Raw genomic sequence first — 12,191 nt, forward strand, 5'->3', positions numbered from 1 at the left:
TCTGCCTTTTTGGCCTACATGACATGTTTCTTCTTTCGGGCCTTAACAAGTGCTCCACAATCACCAGGAGCCAGATACTGTCACGCAATGGGCAGTTTTGCTTTTTTCCTTTATTTAGGTTAGTCGATTCCTCGTGGTGAAATTCTCTAGGGACCTCCTCCTCTGCAAAGAACCAATAGTGTACTGGTTATAACTTCAATCACAAGTGGGCCAAAATATGCTTCTAGCTACTTTTATTTGGAACGATGACAAATTACAAAATTGACCTGTATAAAGTCTTAGTGGGCTTCCCTTTAAATGAGACACCTCTAATGTGTTGTAACAGGGTCCAGATCGATCACCTGCCAGGACACAAAAATATTACCCCTTCAGTTTCAGAAGTGCTCAGCTAAATATCTCTTGCTCCAACTACTCTAAACCGACTTATCAGTTTACACTCACCATTTTAGAGTTGATGGAATGGAAGGATTCCGTTATATTCTCGTTAAAATGTCACTCTTGCATATTAGCAGAAGCACCTATTGTGAATCCTAAAAAAGTACTTTAATGTCTATAGAGCGGTAGTGCCTAATTAACAATGAAAGGTTTGTGTGGGGTTGCCAAACTCACCTGTGGGTCTTTGACTTCTTAAGGGATACAAATCAAAAGTCTCAAAAAAAAGTTCCTTGGATTGAGGTTCCAATAAGGCACATAAAACAAAGTCTTGTATCTCTGCAATGTCAAGAGAAGTACCAACCTCCTGTTTATGATTCCTTTTACAATGTCCACAAACACCAGGGGATAGGTCTCCCTTCACCTTTTTCACAGCCTACCTCTTTCACTATCCTGCCAGCCACTGTGACTATACCAAAGGTTTGTGGGTAGTTTGTTATTGGGTGTGGATCCCAATTCCTTTGTTGCTTTTCCTGATTCTGAACAGTTTGTACCCGGTTCACTATCCTGCCAGGTATTCTTGTTGTCAGGTCCCAGACCCCTGTGGTATTGGCTTCTCTCTTGGGGCCCAGACGCCTGCAGTTACGTGCTTTCGGGTCCCAGACCCCTTTGGCTTTGTACCTCGTTCACTATCCTGCCAGGTATTCTTGTTGTCGGGTCCCAGACCCCTTTGGTTTCTGGCTCTTGGGTGCAAGACCCCTCTGGCTTAATCTCTCTCAGGTCCTAGACCCCTTTGGTTTCTTACTCTCGGTTGCCAAACCCCTTTGGCTTCTTGCTCTCTTGGTCTGGAAAGCCCTGGTCTTTCACGCTCCCAGGGACGGCCACGAAGAAGATGGCTCTGGAGGACATTAGTTATTGGATGCGGGTCCCACTGCAGTATAGTCTCTCAGGGGTTCCACGTAAGCCTCTGGGTTTCCCAACCATTCTCTGGTTGCTCACTGGTCTCTGTCGGCTGCTTCTGGGCCTCTTGCCCCCATTCGTAGACCTCCTCCTGCATTTGAGTGCTGCCGCAACTCAGCAGCGATTTCCTGCTTTCGGGCATCGCGTTCCAGGCGGACCACACTCTCCAGCTCTCCCGATCAGCTGGTGCTTCATCTTCCTGCTTCCAGACATGGCCCAACCACGTTGGAGCACTCCGGAGCGTCTCTAATGATGGGCAAGCATCCAGTCCTTGGTTGCTTCACTCGGCTCCAGACTGCTGGCTCCTGTAAGGATGTGTCAATGTCCGTCAAAAACAAAAAGTCTGTCTTATGTCCCAAACCTATTTCCGTCCCTTACACTTCAAAATAAATCTATAAAGTAGACTGTACCCTGACTACAACAGGAGGACTCCCTCCTTCGGTATGATTTTTAGGCAGTTCATGAATACTGGGGGAATGTCCTTCTCCTAGCCGTCGTTTCTGTATTGTATTGTTCCACACAGATGGGGAAGAGGTCTCTCCCTCTTCCCCAGACCTTCTCAGGTCATTTACTAATAATTATGGGAAGGAGGTCTCTCTTCTGCAGACCTTCTCAGGTGATTTTCTGATAATTATGGGAAGGGGGTCTCTCTCTTCCCCGGACCTTCTCAGGTTATTTGCTTACAGTTCCACAAACAAGACTGAAGGTATCTCTCTTCCCCAAGCCTTTCTTAGTCTCCCTTTCAATAGCATCAATATTATTTAAATTTCCACCAAAGAATATATCTTCCTAAGAACATAACATTGACTCCTCTGGTCTTCTCATAACATGCGCCAAAGGATCCCTTTCTCTTCTCCTGGTCTTCTCTTAAATGTTGCCAAACGATACCCTTCTCATCCCTTGCTCTTCTCTTCTTGTTATGTGGGCCACAGACCCCCTTCTCAGCCCTGTAATGTCTCTTACTTGAGCCCAGTTCACTAAACTGCCAGGCGTTCCAGTATGTACAGTTTTCTCAGTTTCTCATTATTCGGGTCCCAGATCCATTTGGCAGCTTTATAGTGTCTCTTAATTAGGCCCAGTTCACGATCCTGCCAGGCATCTCTTCGGGTCTCTCTGGGGTGTTCCTCTTACCGAATATGTCCTTATTTTATATTTCTATTTGGTCCCACTGGGACGAGGAAGATGGGTCTGCACTTCCTCCCAACCACAGCCTTTGGGGTCTCCCAGTGTCTTCCCGGATCCCCTCTGCATACCTTTCAACTTGGTCAGGAAGGGTTTTGGTCCTCTGCAACACCAGTAAGCTTTTCCGCCTTCCTCTGGTCTCTCACGGTCTGCTCTGGGAGGCTCCACCATGCTGGTTTAACCCTGCTCATCGGCTCCTGCCTGGACCACTCGGATGACTGCCTTCCTGCCACCGGGTTTCCCAGCCTTCGGGTAAGTCTTGGCTCTTCTCCACTTTCTCGATCCCAGCCGTCCCGTTCCAGGCATTTGGGTGTTCAGTGCGTCCTCTCTGTACGACTTCGCTCCCCAGCTCGATGCTCCTCTGGGGCCAGACTGACAATGAGGAGCATCCTCTGTCAGTTTTTATTGCAGATTGACTCTCAAGCTTCGGCTAGCTAGCATATTTGTATTTGTCCGCATAGTGCTTTTCATTGCTCTGCTCTTCCTCGTGTCGTTACCTTTGTAGGCATTCATACTCACTCTTCCCTCACTCTTCCTCGTCACAGTATCATCTACCTGATATACAGGGCTGCTATGTATGAGGTAACTAAGAAAAGAAAGAGGAAACAGAGAGGGTGGGGGCTTTTGGGCTCTATTCATGTTACATGAGCAACATCTGGCGGCATGGTGGGTAGCATACCACACTCTCCCTCGATGTCTTCCCATCCACTGGGATCCACCCACTGAGTGCCAGCCCCAAGAGGACTATCGGGTAGCGGCCTCACCTCTCTGGCCCCATGGGAAGGGTCCCCCTACAGAGAAGTAATGACATCGAGGGATTTGTCACATACCTGTAGAGGAGGAGCCCTCATTTTGCATATTGGTTGGCAACCGGAAATTGCGAAATGCGCAAAGCCAATAATGGCGCCTATACCGCGAAAAGTCCTTGAAACAAGGTATCCATTGAGAAAACCCTACATAATGTATCAGCAGAGAAATTACAGTCTCCTGAAGGAAGTTCCGGAAGAAGTGTGAAGACGAATGAAAGGGAAGACTGGTGACGTCACATGAAGCAGAAATGACGCACCTAGAAGCTAATGAAGAAAGTATAAAGACCTTATAGAATCTGATGGCGAAGTAGAGAATCAAGCAACATTTTGGGAGCAAAATGACGATTGCACGTGCGGCGAAGCACTGAAGAAAATGCAAAACCGTTTCATAAATGTACAGATGCAGTAACGCAAGTACACCAAGTAATCATAAGGCTGGCTATACGTAGTGAATAGACTGCAGGCGGTGCCACTAATATATATTTAAGTGTGATTAGAATTTGAATGTTGCACAAAGCATTTCAGCAAACTTGGACACAGTGAATGGAAGTGCTGAAAGTGTGGCGCAGCAGAATAACACAGCGGACGCTAAAGGAAGCTTGCCTGGCCCGATGTCAAAGGTTGGGGCCGCCAAGAACCTGGTTATCTACTCAAGAAGATATAATGAACGTGAGAAGCGAGCCGAGCACCTGCTTGAGGTGTTATGGAAAAACACTAGAAGTGCCAGGTTTTCTTCATTTAGTAGTATTAAATGCAATGAAGAAGTTCAAAATGTGGTCTCCAGTCACATGGTCAGTTGAAAATAGAATTTGGGGCGAGCTACACTGAGACCAGAAGATAAGACCATGCTCACACTCCCTTTTATTCTCAGGCACAGTGAGCCTCTACAGGGCAGAGTTCAAAGACATTAATTGAATGACAGACCGCAGGAGTGATGATGGATGTTGGGCTGATTGGGTGGGTAGGCATGACCAGGCCAACCCCCCAGCACCTGGGGTACCAGCTTGCGTGCAGTTAGCAAGTGAAATATTCTAGAAGGGTACAAGCATGCCAACCAACCATACAGGGCCACCTAACAAAGAGCCCTATAGTTTGAGAAGCCAATAGAACGTTGTGTATTTCATAACAATGAAGATGACTAGCACTAGGGGTGGGCTTAGCTGTCCACGCAACCTTAGAGATCCAATCACAGTCCAGTCCCCCATAGAACGTATACTTAAGTGTTCTCTTTAAGCCCATCACAAACCCCCGTAGGTTTTCTTATTTTCCCACGTAGTATGACATCAGTGATGATACATTTTTAGTATAAAATTGTGCTTTTTTAATGAAATGCTTGAGACTCTTGAGAGAATACTTGTGCAGCGTCTGTTGATGTCCGTTATACTCCCTGTTTTAACAAAGTATAATTAAAACAGGTGTGTTTTTGCCAACTTTCTGAGTCGGTCTGATTCTTGATGTATGAGTAAGATCTGCATACCATCGATCTCAAATACGGTTACCTCGTCTTAAAGGACCTACAGGTTCATGTGGTAGCAGAGAGGATGGTTCAGGCCCGTCAATTGGTATGCTTGTAGTATTTTCAGAATATTAGGTATCCTCCGCCATTTAGATGGAGGATTGCAAGGTTTCCTGTGGGGAGCAGCCGATATAGAACAATGCAAGAAAATTGATACAGGTGGGATGGGTCCCTCTTACACAAAATCCCTCCTTGTTTTCACACGTGCCGAGCGGACCGAAGGTGACGCTGTTTGTTTGGAGGAGACGATCCTGAGGGTCTGAAGCTGAAAGGTGAACGGTCAGTAGATTAAGGGGACTGGAAAAATAAGTGAATAAGGATTGGGGTAAAAGAATAAAGTGGGGGGGTGTGGCCAGCCGAGGACACCGGTGGATGTCTCTTCGGTGATCTCTGGGACTTCTTCCCCGTCCCGGGGCACCAAAACCCCCTTATTAGCCTTAATGACCTAAGAAAGCTGCTCCGCGTGTGCCTGAACTGCTGGGGAACAAGGTGTGCTAATGTGTAAAGCAACAAAGCCGCTGTGAGGGAGAAACGAGCGAAAAGGCAGGAGCTCGACGGACATAGCCAAAATGGCGGATGCAATGCGCGTTGGCACCCGGGAGACTGTCAATCCGCCCCCGGCGCCGCAGTGAGCGTAGCAGCGGCCCACCCGCCGTGGCCCCATCATTGGAGAAAAGCGAACTGCCTGAAACAGCCAGCGATGGTGTGGGAGCTGCCCGGCTGGTGGACCGAAGCCAACGCGCCCCGCTAGGAAGTCCTTCCCCCATCCCTGCAGGCGGAAGAGCCCTAGATGGGCTCCGAGAACGGGAGCCCGGGAAGAAGTGGGTAAGGAGGTGCTAGGGGCGGCAGAGAAGGCCACATAAGCAGCAAGAAGTCCCGCTCTCTGGATTGTATCCTGGAAGTGGCCCGTGCACCCAGCAGAGATCTGGAACGCGCAGCACAAGGCAGGCCGCCTAATTTGTTTGCGCTCCGCTGTGGGGCTTCAGAGGAGGTGAGCCCGGGCAGGCGGACGCATCGAGGCACTGACAACTGTTCTGCCCGTGATGGCCAGAAGAAAGGGCCCTCTCACCTGGCCAGAAACTTTCCGGCAGGTAAAAAATGCATGGAAGTGGACACGAAATGTATGGCAGAAGGTGGGAATGTTGGGTGCTCCCCCGGAGCCAGCTTTGAAGGAAGATGTGCAAGGCCCTCTTGGGGGAAGAGACTCTTAACTCTCCTGGAGCACCCCCAAGCAGGCAACATGCATGTGAAGAGGTCTGGGTGAAGAAGGTCAATGCTGCTGAAGGGATAAAAGCAGTGAGGAGCACCTGAGTTGGAAATAGCCAAAAGGTTAACCTTGTGGTACTAGAGAACTGGCAAAATAAGCACAGCCATAGTTGTGGCAGCACGAGCAGCGAGCTACAGGAGGGGTTCACAGCCGTGTAGAACAACACTATCGGCGGATCTGCTTTGAGAGATAAGTGGGGACCGGGCGGAACCCAGCAACCACGAGATCGCAAACGTTGGTTCTCAAGAGGCTACACAACTTAAGAGGGACTCTCTAAAACGGATCAGCAGGGTGCCTCAACCAGGGCACGACAGCAGGGATCTCAAGGCGGTCGGAGCGCCATCTGCCCGAAGTAAGTGATAAGGGGCAGTACCCAGTAAAGGTGCGGAAGGCGAGAGCATCTCTTCCTCCCGGTACTGGCAAAATGTCCAAGCAAACAACGAAATCTAAAAGCTCAGGGTTTGGAGATATCAAGACCCTGATGCAATCCGCTGAGACTCAGAAACGCAACCAGCTACAAGCACTGGCCCAAATTCACTCCTCTCCTCCGGAGGATTCAGGAGAGTCTGATGACCTGCCAATCCGAAAATCAGACTTGCTAGCTATGCTCCAGGAGTTGAAAAAGGACATTAAAGACAGTGCAGCTGACGTAGCCAAGACCATCGCAGATCTCAACAAAGGAGTTGTGGCAGTTGAGAGAAGGGTCGATGAGGTGGAGACCATGGCGGCCGAACAAGGTCAAGAGCAAGAGGAGCTAGCAAAAAGGGTGCAGGATCTCGAACAGCAAATGGAGAGGGTTCAAGATAGACAGGAGGATGCCGAGAACAGATCTAGGCGAAACAACATACGAATCTGGGGTATTCCGAAGTCTGTGGCAGACTCCGACCTGCAAAAATATATGACAGATCTGTTCCGGCAAATCCTGAGCTCGCAGGATGACAGAGATATCGTCCTAAACCGATCACATAGGGTCTACTCCACGTTTCAACTCAATACAAACCTGAATCCAGATGTGCTAACCCGGATACACCTATTCCAACTGAAAGAGGCCATTATGCAAGCCGCAGGGGGAAAAGAACCCATAGGTTTTCGATCCACACCCATTAAGCTATATCAAGACCTAGCTCAAGCTACTCTCTACAAGAGGAAACGGCTGAGGGTCGTCGCAGACTGGCTGAGAACTAAGAAGGTGTGCTATCGGTGGGTATTCCTGACGGGTCTCTGCTTCGGATGGAAGGGACAGCGGTACACGATCACTAAGGAGGAGGACATGGAGGAGCTCATGAGGGAGGAAGAAGGCGGTGAAGGCAAAGATAAGGAGAGGTTCCCACGTGGAAGTAGGGAAAGGGAAGACAGATCTGAAAAGGAACAATGGAAACCAGCGCGCCCGCACCCAAGGGGTCGCAATAAGGAACTTAAGACTGTGGATCCCATGTGAACGGTAGTTGTGAAGGTAAAGCTGTGTTCATTTGGGAAAATCAGAAGATCAGGAACAGAAAGGGTACCTCAGCCTTAATGTGTAGCCCATCGGGGCGTGGGGCAGGCATACAACAGCTTTTAAGGCATAGATTTGGGGGGAGGGGTAGAAGAGGGGGCGGGGGACCAGACCCTACATTTCCCAGGGGATAGTAAACCCGATGACACCTTGTGGCTTTGCCATGGGGAATGTTTCAGTTGAAGTTCAATGGGGAATTATAAAGGTGGGGAGTTGGGTGGGGGGGTGACAAGAAAACGTGTTATTTGGGTGGAGGCCACACATGGCACATATGGGACACCTAGAGGGGCGGGCGGCTGAATAGCGTTAGAATGGGCACAGTGTTACGGTACAATAATGGCTGATCTAACTTTTGCGACATTAAATGTCCAGGGGCTCAACTCCCCAATTAAAAGGAACAGGCTTTTGGACATGCGGGCCTCAGTGGAATGAATGCAGGAAACACACCTGCTTCCGGAGGATGAACATAGACTAAGGCATAAGGCCTTTCCCATGCAATATTTCGCCTCTAGTGGCACAGACAAAAAAGGGGAGTGGGCATCTTACTGGCTAAGGGGGATCAGTTTCGAGAAGCAGTTTATAAAAAGAGACCAGGAGGGGCGCTACCTGGTGCTGGGAGGGAAACTAATGGGTCAGCAGGTTACCTTGGTGGCGATCTATGCCCCCAATGAGAGGCAAGATCGGTTCTTGTTGGGGCTGTTGCCTAAAATCGCAAATTGGGGAGTGGAGCAGATCTTGATTGGGGGCAATTTTAAAGGCGTAATAGACGTCGGAATGGACAAAACCCTCCTTGCTACTCCCAGTGACCAAACGTTCAGACAGGCCCTGTCAAGGTTCATCCGGGAATTACACTTAATAAAACATGGCAATTCTTTCTTCAGCAGGAAAAAGCATACACTCATTATTCAGCAGTGCACAAGGGCCACTCCTGGATTGATATGGTGCTCACCTCAGACACTCTGGTCCCACAGATCACAGGATTAGAAATTGGGGTGCGGTGCCTATTGGACCATGCTCCGGTCTCCCTAAAGCTGGAGCCGCTTACTCCGCGACAGCAGATCCGAACGCTGTGGCGTCTAAATGAGGTAATTCTAAAGGATCTGGCTTTGAGAGCAGATATAGAACAGGCCTTGAGGAATGACTTTCAGGAAAATGTCACACAGGGGGTAGACTGGGCCACCATTTGGGATGCTAGCAAAGCGGTGGTACGGGGTGAGTTCATTGCACACACAGCGAACTATGTTAAAAGAAAAGAGAGGGTGAGGCGGGATCTGGAGGCTAAAGGAACAAAAGCCGAGGCAGAGTATAAAAACAAGGGCTCACAAAAAACATGGCGGGAGCTTAAAAAGTTAGGACGGCGTTAGAGACGCATCTGGCAGATGAAGCTACACAACTCCTTCTGCAAACTAAACAGTCTTATTACATAAAGGGGGATAAGGCCAACCGATTCCTTGCGGCCAAATTGAGACAGCAGAAAACTTGGAACTGCATTGTCCAACTTAAACGCCAGGGAGGGAACCTAGTGAGAGGGGAGAAGGAGATAGAGGAAGTCATGTATTTATATTATACTGACAACCTGAAGGGGGAAGACTTGGAGAGAAATGCGCAGGTAGCATTCCTGGGCCGGGTGACACTGCCGCAAATCAGCGAATTAGACAGACAAATGCTGGAAGCACCCATATCAGAGGAGGAAGTGGGGGAGGTCATAGGGGCGTTGAAGGGACAAAAATCTACAGGCCCAGATGGGCTAAGTAATGCGTATTATAAAACATTTAGGTCTATTCTAGTGGGCCACTTAACAAAATTATTTAACCATATTCTGGACAAGGGGCGAACCTCGGTGGACATGGGTTCAGCTACTACAGTATTACTGCTAAAACCGGACAGGGACCCTTCAGAATGTGCCAGTTATCGCCCTATTTAGTTACTGAATGGGGACGCAAAAATGTACTCCACGGTCCTGGCCCGAAGGCTGGCAAATGTCCTCCCGAGGAGAATTCACCCAGACCAGGCAGGTTTTGTGAAAGGGGGGCACACCTATGATAATATTCGTAGAGCCATAAACACGATAGAATGGGGACGAAGGACAGTGCAGCGGTTCTCGTGCTGGCATTGGACGCCTATAGAGCCTTTGATAGCCTACATTGGGGATTTCTACAGCTGACCCTTGAAAAATTTGGGTATGGGCCAATCTTTACTCGTATGGTGATGGCCAACTACGTGAATCCATCCACACGGCTAATGATCAATGGGCAGCTCACAGACAGTGTCCCCATCCAAAAGGGCACAAGGCAGGGGTGCCCATTGTCACCACTTATTTTCGCTATGGCCATGGAGCCGTTGGCGCAGAGGGCCTGCAGCGATCCGGGAATCCAAGGGGTGGAAGTGGGTGCCAGCGGTTCTCAGAAGGTAGCTCTCTATGCGGACGATGTCCTCATGTTCCGAGAGACACGATAAACTAATTCCTAAAGGCCATAGAGCTGCTGGACAGGCTTGCGAGGGTCTCGGGGTTTCACATCCACTACCCCAAATCCAAGGCGCTTAACATCACTGAGATCTCAGAGCAGGTGTCAGAATGGGAAAGTCGGTATCCTTTGAAATGGGAACAGAAATCTGTAAAATATTTGGTAGTACACCACGTCCCCAGCCACAGACCAGCTGTGCCATCTCTGCCAGGCTGACCTGTGGGATTTAGCTGTCTTGGGAGCCCAGGATTCTCCAAGGAGGCGCTGATCCTCTCACTAAAAGGTGTTCTAGCCCTGCCGGATCCAGCAGTATGTCGGGGGAAGACTTGAAGCAGCGTGGTGTCGCAGAAGAATTACAGCAGGTCCGGGAACCATGCTTGACTCTTCCAGGCTGGTGCTATTATCACCAGCCTCGCTTGCTGTTGTCTCGCGTACGCAAGCATACTCACAATCATGGCAAGGGGAGGAAAGGCGTATTTCCTCTGGTGACCCCAATGCTGCCCGAAAGCATCCGTGATTGCTGCTTCTGGGTCCGGCTTCCAGCTGAAAAAACGCTCCAGTTGGTAGTTCAGCCTGGATGCAAATCGGTCCGTCTGGCAGAGACCGGTTATCTGCATGAGGACATCGAATACAATCCTGTCCAGCTTCCAATCGCTGGCATCCCTGAGGTGTCTGGAGTTCCAGTCCGCTATCTGGTTGGACGCTCCTGGGATGTACTCGGCTATAATGCTGAGGCCCCTCTCCAGGCAGAAGTGCCAGAATTGCTTAGCCAGCTCTGTAACCACCTGGATCTCGTCCCTACACGGTGGTTGATGTACCGGACTGCTGACCTGTTGTCCCTTTTCAGCAGGATGCGGCCCTGGACTCGATCCAGGGATAGGCATTTGATCACAAAGGATCCAGCTAGAAGTTCCAGGCAATTGATGTGCAACCTGAACTCTTCCAGGGACCACCGTTCCCCAGTCATCAGCTCCTCTCAGCCGGCTCCCCAGCCTCTGCGACTGGCATCTGACTTTATGCTGAGGTCTGGACCCTTCCGTTCCACGCTTCCATGTGTCTGAGCCACAAGTCGATCTATGTCCTGGCTTCCTCTGACATGGAGACCAGTTTCTCGTATGACCAATCCTGTCGGAGGAAGACGATTTTTAACTGCTGAAGGGCTTGATAGTGAAGGAGCCCTGGCAAGATGGCCTGGACAGACGAGGCGCCCCATTATCGTCGCTAGCGGTCTGTGAAATCTGCTCCTTTGCCAGGACTGATTTGATTTTGTTCTTTATATCATTGACCTTCGAGAGGGGTCGCTTGGTGTCTCCGCTAGGGAGTCTATGACGAACCCTAGAAACTCAATTTTTTGCTGAGGATTGATCTCCGATTCCTCTCAGTTGCTGAGAAAATACAGATATTCAAGGAGCCCCGATGTAAGGGCTACCTGTACCCGCAGCCTTAAAGGATCCTGCACCATTAGGCATAGGTTGTCGAGGAATACTATAATCCATACTCCAAGCTAGTGTAGTCTCGCAACCACTGGCTTGAGGAGCTTGGTGAAGCACCAAGGCACTGAAGCTAGGTCGAATGGGAGGCAGGTGAACTCTCACCTCTGGTCCTGCCAAAAGAACTGCAACTGTGTTGGGGGGCCGCTAAGTAAGCATACCTCAAGTCCAGCACGGCTAGCCAGTCCCCTTTCTGAAGGATATCTCTGAGGAGGATGCCCTCCATCTTGAAGTGCTGGTATGTTAGGAAAGTGTTGAGCTCTCTGAGATGTATCACCGGTTTGACTTTCAGTTTCCTCTTTACTAAAAAGACATTACTCAGGAAACCTTGCCTCTGTTGGACTGCTGGACCTGCTCTGCGCCTGACGCTACGCAAAGGAAGGGAGGCTTTGCCTGCACTGGTGCCTGCAAGAACTGGATACAGAATCCTTGCACCCTGGCACAGCATCTAAGATGCAAGAATCTGCTGTGAGCTCTCACCAGGTTTGTGCATGTGCTGCTAGTCTGCCCCCGATGGGTAGTATCTCATTGCTTGCCGCTGCACTGGCTGTCCGCACCTACAGTCTCACATGCAATAGCATGCTGTGTCTTGTTGTCGCTGCGCCAACCTCTGCCTCTTCCTCGCCCACAGGAAT

General features: G+C 49.7%; 1 protein-coding gene across 2 annotated transcripts in view; it reads right to left on the reverse strand.

Annotated features, from left to right (window-relative positions):
- The window catches only part of NCOA1 (nuclear receptor coactivator 1), a 1,575,181-nt gene that overhangs the window by 1,540,770 nt on the left and 22,220 nt on the right, over positions 1-12,191 (reverse strand). The window lies entirely within an intron of this gene.

This window comes from Ambystoma mexicanum, chromosome 4p (assembly GCF_040938575.1).
Source record: "Ambystoma mexicanum isolate Mex_15411 chromosome 4p, UKY_AmexF1_1, whole genome shotgun sequence".
NCBI classification, from domain to species: domain Eukaryota; kingdom Metazoa; phylum Chordata; class Amphibia; order Caudata; family Ambystomatidae; genus Ambystoma; species Ambystoma mexicanum.